This window comes from Bufo bufo, chromosome 2, assembly GCF_905171765.1.
Source record: "Bufo bufo chromosome 2, aBufBuf1.1, whole genome shotgun sequence".
In the NCBI taxonomy this organism is placed as follows: domain Eukaryota; kingdom Metazoa; phylum Chordata; class Amphibia; order Anura; family Bufonidae; genus Bufo; species Bufo bufo.
The window spans coordinates 746,916,477-746,922,476 of record NC_053390.1 but is presented as its reverse complement, the minus strand read 5'-3'; positions in this window follow the sequence as shown (position 1 = coordinate 746,922,476).

Below are 6,000 nucleotides of genomic sequence, written 5' to 3'. Positions count from 1 at the left end.
CTTTTTTCCCCACTAATACAAGCCAAAAAATGCTTTAGAACATACAACTGCACCACACATTGGAAAATAAGACATAGAAATACTTTCTTGAAATAAACCCTGTTAATGGCTGTATCAAACAGAACTTGCACCCCAATAACAAGAACAGTTTTCTGGAATTACAGAGCTGCATAATGACAATTTGGATCCCCAGTCAGTGCAGCAAGATGTAATAGGATTGTTCCTATTACCCAGGCTGTAACCTCCCCTACTGAACCCTTTTAACATAAATGCTGTGGAATGATTCCTCCCTATCCTTTCCCTACCCCTTGAATAATTTTTCTCTGCACTTGTAAATCACCTTTTTTGTACAATGAAGTTTTTTTTTTAACACTGTGTCTAGCGCACTAAGTACACTGGAAAATGGCAGAATCCAAGATGGCTGAGGCTATTTATAGGGCTGTGACATCACAGGGCTGGCTGGATGCAGATTCGTTGCATGCATGGCATTATGGGTGATCCTGCATTCCCAGAGTTCCTTGCTCCATGTCCTCACAAGTGCAGCAGCCATATTAGGAACAAATGCTATTCGTTAACCATGAAGCGGGAGGAAATTTGTATTCGGTGCAAATCAAATTTTTCCTGAAATTTGGATCGAATTCCACTTCGTCAACTTCGATTCGCTCTTCTCTAATTATGGAACCTGATTTCCCACATACACGTTTCTAAATTTCAACCTGCATTGTGTTATAGATCTATATGTCCATTGTTTGGTATGTAATTGTCAAAATGAATTTTCACATAATTGACCGCCTCTACTAGCAAACTAAAGCAACTTTACTCTTTTTAACCCTTTCTGTCCCAGGCAATTTTCGATTTTTTAAATTTTCATTTTTCATTCCCTGCCTTACTGAAGTTAATATATATATATATATATATATATATATATATATATATACAGTACAGACCAAAAGTTTGGACACACCTTCTCATTCAAAGAGTTTTCTTTATTTTCATGACTATGGAAATTGTAGATTCACACGGAAGGCATCAAAACTATGAATTAACACATGTGGAATTATATTCACAACAAACAAGTGTGAAACAACTGAAAATATGTCATATTCTAGGTTCTTCAAAGTAGCCACCTTTTGCTTTGATTACTGCTTTGCACACTCTTGGCATTCTCTTGATGAGCTTCAAGAGGTAGTCCCCTGAAATGGTTTTCACTTCACAGGTGTGCCCTGTCAGGTTTAATAAGTGGGATTTCTTGCCTTATAAATGGGGTTGGGACCATCAGTTGCGTTGAGGAGAAGTCAGGTGGATACACAGCTGATAGTCCTACTGAATAGACTGTTAGAATTTGTATTATGGCAAGAAAAAAGCAGCTAAGTAAAGAAAAACGAGTGGTCATCATTACTTTAACCCTTTCATGACCAAGGGTCATTGATGCCCCAGTGTCCAGGTCAAAATTTACAAATCTGACATGCGTCACTTTATGTGGTAATAGCTTTGGAACACTTTTACTTATCCACGCCATTCTGAGATTGTTTTCTCGTGACACATTGTACTTCATGATAGTCATATATTTGAGTCAATATATTTCACCTTTATTTATGAAAAAATCCCAAATTTACCAAAACTTTTGAAAAATTCACAATTTTCCAAATTTCAATTTCTCTGCTTCTAAAACAGAAAGTCATACCTAATAAAATATTTATTACTTAACATTCCCCACATGTCTACTTTATGTTTGCATCATTTTGGAAATGTCATTTTATTTTTTTAGGACGTTAGATGGCTTAGAAGTTTAGAAGCCATTCTTACAATTTTTAAGAAAATTTCCAAAACCCACTTTTTAAGGACCAGTTCAGGTCTGAAGTCCCTTTGTGGGGCTTACATAGTGGATACCCCCATAAATGACCCCATTGTAGAAACTACACCCCTTAAGTTACTCAAAACTGATTTTAAAAACTTTGTTAACCCTTTAGGCGTTCCACAAGAATTAAAGGAAAATGGAGATGAAATTTCTAAATTTCACTTTTTTGGCAGATTTTCCATTTTATAATTTTTTTTTTCTTTAACTCATTGAGAGTTAACAGCCAAACAAAACTCAATATTTATTACCCTGATTCCGCGGTTTACAGAAACACCCCACATGTGGTCGTAAACTGCTGTACGGGCACACGGCAGGGCGCAGAAGGAAAGGAATGCCATACGGTTTTTGGAAGGTAGATTGTGCTGGATTGGTTTTCTGAACGCCATATGTTTTTTATTTTTGTGCCGATCGTCTTGTGCAGGGGCTCGTTTTTTGCAGAAAGTGTTGAGGTTTTTATTGGTACCATTTTTGGGTACATAGGATTTTTTGATCATTCATTATTACACTTTATGGGGCAAGGTTACCCAAAAATTGGCTGTTTTGGAACAATTTTCATTTATTTATTTTTACAGCGTTCATCTGAGGAGTTAGGTCATGTGATAGTTTTATAGAGAAAATCGTTACGGACGTGGCAATACCTAATATGTATACTTTTTCTTATTTATTTAAGTTTTACACAATAATAGCATTTTTGAAACCCAAAAAATGATGTTTTAGTGTCTTTATAGTCTGAGAGCCATAGCTTTTTTATTTTTTGGGCGATTGTCTTAAATAGGGTATCATTTTTTGCGGGACGAGGTGACGGTTTGATTGGTACTATTTTGGGGGTCATAAGCCTTTTTGATCGCTTGCTGTTGCACTTTTTGTGATGTAAGGTGACAAAAATAGCTTTTTGGGCACTGTTTTTTTTATTTTATTTTTATGGTGTTTATCGGACGGGGTCTATCATGTGATATATTTATAGAGATGGTCATTACGGACGCGGTGACACCTAATATGTGTATTTTATTTTTTCATTTTTTTATAGGAAAAGGCAATTTTCTTTTTTCTAATTTTACATTTTTATTTATTTATTTTTACTTTTATTATTTTCACTTTTTTTTTTATTAGTTCCCTCTTGGATCTTGAAGATCCAGTGGGGCTGATAGTTGTACTATACTTTGCAATGCTCTTGCATTCCAAAGTATAGTACTTCCAGATTGCCTGTAGGTGGCAGCACTGGACGCCTTTGCCATGGCAACCGGACGCTTTTGCAAAGCGGGTGCTGCAATCACAGCGCTGCAGCCCCGATGGTGGAGAGAGGGAGCTCCCTCCCTCTGTTAACCCCATGGATGCCGCCGCCATCGCACACAGCAGGGGGATCGGGGGGGGGGCAGCGCTGGAAAGGGGGGGGGGGGGTCGGGAGGCTGCCCACAATATCGAGGAAGGCTGGGGCAGGAGGGGCGGCTAGAAAATTAATGCAGGGGGCGGACTGCATGCCATCAGCGCAGGAGAGGGGCACAGATCGTCGGGGCACAGAGGGGCACTAAGGGCTTGGAGGGGCACAGATCGGGGGGGGCATGAGGAACACTATCGGCTTTCAGGCTCTGATCTGCAGAGCGCAGATCAGAGCCTGAAACCGGCATTTTAACACTGCTGCGATCCGATTGGTTAGTCTGCACAGACTAACGAATCGGATCGATTGCCGGCAAGGGGCCACTCTGATTGGCCCCTTGCTGGCATTACTGGCCTGTATGCTGTCCGTGACAGCACCAGGGCAGGGGCAGAAGCTTTAATCCAAGCGCTTTGCAGCGCTTGGATTAAAGAGCTGGCTTGACGTCTATACACGTGGTAGCTGCACGGGGCATGTGCAGCTATCACGTATATATACAGATTGCAGTCGTGAAAGGGATAAGAAATGAAGGTCAGTCAGTCAGCCAAAAAATTGGGAAAACTTTGAAAGTAAGGGCTATTTGACCATGGAGGAGAGTGATGGGGTGCTGCACCAGATGACCTGGCCTCCACAGTCACCGGACCTGAACCCAATCGAGATGGTTTGGGGTGAGCTGGACCGCAGAGTGAAGGCAAAAGGGCCAACAAGTGCTAAGCATCTCTGGAAACTCCTTCAAGACTGTTGGAAGACCATTTCAGGGGACTACCTCTTGAAGCTCATCAAGAGAATGCCAAGAGTGTGTAAAGCAGTAATCAAAGCAAAAGGTGGCTACTTTGAAGAACCTAGAATATGACATATTTTCAGTTGTTTCACACTTGTTTGTTATGTATATAATTCCACATATGTTAATTCATAGTTTTGATGCCTTCATAGTCATGAAAATAAAGAAAACTCTTTGAATGAGAAGGTGTGTCCAAACTTTTGGTCTGTACTGTATATATATATACAGTCTTGTGAAAAAATTAGGACACCCTTTGAAAGCATGTGGTTTTTTGTAACATTTTTAATAAATGGTTATTTCATCTCCGTTTCAACAATACAGAGAGATTAAAGTAATCCGACTAAACAAAGAAAACTGAAGAAAAGTCTTTTCAAGATCTTCTGTAAATGTCATTCTACAAAAATGCCTATTCTAACTGAGGAAAAAGATAGGACACCCTTGCCCCTAATAGCGAGTGTTACCTCCTTTGGCTGAAATAACTGCAGTGAGACGGTTCTTGTAGCCATCTACCAGTCTTCGACATCGGTCTGAGGAAATTTTACCCCACTCCTCAATGCAGAACTTTTTCAGCTGTGAGATGTTTGAGGGGTTTCTTGCACGTACAGCCCTTTTCAAGTCACCCCACAGCATCTCAATGGGATTCAAATCTGGACTTTGACTTGGCCATTCCAGGACTCTCCATTTCTTCTTTTTCAGCCAATCTTTGGTTGATTTACTAGTATGTTTTGGGTCATTGTCATGTTGCATGGTCCAGTTCCGCTTCAGCTTTAATTTTCTAACTGATGGTCTCACATGTTCTTCAAGCACCTTCTGATACACAGTAGAATTCATCGTGGATTCTATGATGGTGAGCTGACCAGGTCCTGCTGCAGCAAAGCAGCCCCAAACCATGACACTTCCACCTCCATGCTTCACAGTTGGTATGAGGTTCTTTTCTTGGAATGCTGTGTTTGGTTTACGCCAAACATGTCCTCTGCTGTTGTGTCCAAATAATTCAATTTTGGACTCATCTGTCCAAAGAACATTATTCCAGAAGTCCTGGTCTTTGTCAACTTTATCTCTGGCAAATGTCAGTCTGGCCTCGATGTTTCTCTTGGAAAGCAAAGGTTTCCTCCTTGCACACCTCCCATGCAAGTTAAACTTGTACAGTCTCTTTCTGATTGTAGAGGCATGTACTTCTACATCAACAGTAGCCAGAGCCTGCTGTAGTTCTAGAGATGACACTTTAGGGTTTTTGGATACCTCTTTTAGCATCTTGCGGTCTGCTCTTGGGGTGAACTTGCTGGGGCGACCAGTCCTGGGCATGTTGGCAGTTGTTTTGAAAGCCCTCCACTTGTAGACTATCTTCCGGACAGTGGAATGGCTGATTTCAAAATCTTTTGAGATCTTTTTAAATCCCTTCCCAGACTCATAGGCTGCTACAATCTTTTTTCTGAAGTCCTCTGACAGCTCTTTTGCTCTCACCATGGTGCTCACTCTCACTTCAACAGTCAGGAGCACACCAAACTAAATGTCTGAGGTTTAAATAGGGCAAGCCTCATTCAACATGCAGAGTAACGATCTACTAATTATGTGCACCTGGTGTGATATACCTGTGTGAGATCTGAGCCAATTTAAGAGGGAATACATGTGAGGGTGTCCTATCTTTTTCCTCAGTTAGAATAGGCATTTTTGTAGAATGACATTTACAGAAGATCTTGAAAAGACTTTTCTTCAGTTTTCTTTGTTTAGTCGGATTACTTTAATCTCTCTGTATTGTTGAAACGGAGATGAAATAACCATTTATTAAAAATGTTACAAAAAACCACATGCTTTCAAAGGGTGTCCTAATTTTTTCACATGACTGTATATATATACAGTGTCGGACTGGGGTGCCTAGGGCCCACCAGTAAAATGTATTTTGGGGGCCCACAGCACAGACACATTCAAATATTACCTGCTCACACAGCAGCAAGATGCTACCAGATGATTGAATATGGGGGTCGCTGC